The 2,889-nt window shown below is 37.0% G+C and overlaps 1 pseudogene; it reads left to right on the top strand.

Annotated features, from left to right (window-relative positions):
* Positions 1-2,889, top strand: part of LOC115873527 — an 8,691-nt pseudogene that overhangs the window by 546 nt on the left and 5,256 nt on the right.

Raw genomic sequence — 2,889 nt, 5'->3', positions numbered from 1 at the left:
ATTTATAAATGTTTTTTTCATGTCTTACACCAACCACTGTCTCCTTTCACCCACTTTTCTGTTGTCCATCCCCGTGGGAGGGACTTATATGTAGATCATTGTGATCAGTTCCCACTCTCTCCCCCCATCTTCCCCATACCCTCCTGGTATGGTTACGCTCATGATTGATCCTGAGGTGTTTATCTGTCCTGCATTTCCTGTGTTTTGAGCTCTTCTCTGTACCAGTGTACATGCTCTGGTCTAGCCAGATTTGTAAGGTAGAATTTGGGTCATGATAGTGGGAGAAGCAAGCATTAAAGAACTAGAGGAAAGTTGTATGTTTTGTTGATGCTATATTGCACCCTGTCTGGCTCGTCTATTCCTTGTGACCCTTCTGTAAAGGGATATTGTCTACAGATGGGCTTTGGGTCTATACTCCGCCTTCCCCCTCATTCACATTGATATGATTTTTTGTTCTGGGTCTTTGATGCCTGATAACTGATCCCATGGACACCTCATGATCACACAGGCTGGTATGCTTCTTCCATGTGGACTTTGTTGCTTCTCAGTTACAAGGCCGCTTGTTTATCTTCAAGCCTTTAAGACCCCAAGCGTTATATCTTTTGTTAGCTGAGCACCATCAGCTTTCTTCACCACATTTTCTTATGCACCCATTTTGTCTTCAGCGATCATATCGGGAAGGTGAGCATCACAGAATTCTGGGTTAATAGAACAAAGTGTTCTTGCATTAAGGGAGTACTTGAGTAGGGGCCGAATCTCTATCTGCTACCTTAATAGATATTATCTTTGAGTGTTGCTGCTCTTATTTTTTTAGCATATATATTATTTTTTATTTGACTGCATTAAATAGTATTTCCATTTCCAACTTTTTAAGGAAATACCATTCTGTTTTCCACCGTGATTGCAATACATGCGGTCCAATCAGCAGTGCATGACAGGTCCAATCTCTCCAGACCCTAACTATTGCTTTATCATTTTTCTGGTTGTGTTTTTTTTGTCTTTTGTTTTTAAATTTTCCTCTTGGTGCTGGGCAAGATTGTACATGTCCTCTGCCCTCTTTTAAATGGATTGTTGTCTTTTTTGTGGATGAGGGGTTCATGTTTGGCAGACATTTCTCAGCTTGGTCTCTTGTTGGATAGATCATTACTAAACACTTTCTCCTGCCTGTAGGCTCTTTGGTTTCAACTCTTTTAGTGAGGTCTTAAAAAAAAATCTTTTGCAAAGATATTTTGATGTACGTAAATATTTAATTTTCAGAAGATCGTAATTTTTTTAGCTTAAGGGGTTTATATATTTTTGGTTATGTTTCATAAACTCGTTATGTTACAAGGAGGCTTTCGACTCCCATAAAGCATTACAGTCTCAGGAACCCACAGGGGCAGTTCTATCCTGTCTTACAGGGTTGCTATAAGACAGAATTGATGAGATGCCAGTGAGTTTGGAAGGGAGTCCTTGTAGCTCTATTGAGTAAGCTTTGGACTGCTAACTTCAGGTCAGAAGTTCAACCCCAGCAGTTGTTCCGTGGGAGAAAGATGAAATTATGTGATCCTGTAAAGATTTACAACCTCAGAGACCCTATAGAGTGTATTATTAGGAGCTGGAATCTGCTTGGTAGCCATGGGTTTGGTTTTTGGTTTAAGTTTGACCATGGTTTTTGTTTGATCATCTTTAGGTTTAAGTTTTATATTTATTTCTCTGATCCATCTTGAATTAGTTTTTTTAATATATGGACTTAGATGTTGCTTCATTTTTCTTCAGATGAATATAAAGCTTTGCCAGAACACCTCGTTAAAGAGAACATCTTTTCCCCCATTTGATGGATGAGGAAAAGATTAGCTGATTTTGTCAAAGATCAACTGTTCATCGTTGGGTGGATTTACATCTGGGTTCTCAATTCTGTTCCATCGGTCTATGTTTCTGTCATTGCACAGCACTGGACTGTTTTCATTACTCTAGCTTATTCATGGGTTTTGAAATCAGAAATATAAAGCCTCACACTTTGTTTTTCTTTTTCAGTGTGCTTTCTTTGTCTGGGGTCTCTTTCCTATTCATAACTTGATTGTTTTCCCATCTACCTAAAAAATATTGACACCAAGTATATAGAGACATAAACCTAGGCATAGATATAGATACTTAGAGCTTTCATAACTAAAATCTTCACATAGCTACATCATCTTATGCAACAGCATGTAATATTCTCCAATTGATGTAGGCTTTAATTCTTTGTAGTAATGTTTTGTAATGTTCTTTGCATAAGACTTTAATTTCTCAGATAAGGTTTGTTCTTAAATATTTTATCTTTGGAGGAGCTATTGTAAGTAATATTGTTTTTCTCATTAACTTTTCAGAGTTCTTCTCATTGATGTAAAGACATAGGACTGATTTTTTAACGTTGATCTCTTTATTAGGAGTGAGGGCTCAATTTTATCAAATGCTTTTTCTGCCCGGGTCTATATGACCATGGGTTTCTTGTCCTTTATTTTATTTATGTAGTGGATTACATTAATCGTTTTTCAAGTGTGGAACCATCTTTGTAAGACTGGTATGCATCCCACTGTATCATGACATATTATTCTTTTTATATTTTGTTGAATTCCACTAGTAACTCTTTTTTTTTTGGAAGAGGATTTTGCATCTATATTCATGAATAATCTGGTGTGTAATTGTCTCCTTTGGTGCTGTCTTTGCCAGATTTTGGTTATACCTGATTCATAGAATGAATACAGTACTATTCCTTCTTTTTCTATGATCTGTAATAGTAGAAGTTGAATTGATATCAGGTCTTCTTTGAATGTTTGCTTGAATTCTCCAGTGAAGTCACTTTGTGATAGGTAGGTTTATTGTGCCAACCTGGCCAATAGGAACATGTGGGTTTAATAAGGTCACAGT

Source organism: Echinops telfairi, unplaced genomic scaffold (assembly GCF_000313985.2).
Source record: "Echinops telfairi isolate 266 unplaced genomic scaffold, ASM31398v2 ScPeMD7_5;HRSCAF=22, whole genome shotgun sequence".
In the NCBI taxonomy this organism is placed as follows: domain Eukaryota; kingdom Metazoa; phylum Chordata; class Mammalia; order Afrosoricida; family Tenrecidae; genus Echinops; species Echinops telfairi.
The sequence above is the reverse complement of the archived record's forward strand: the minus strand, read 5'-3'. Positions and strand labels throughout refer to the sequence as shown.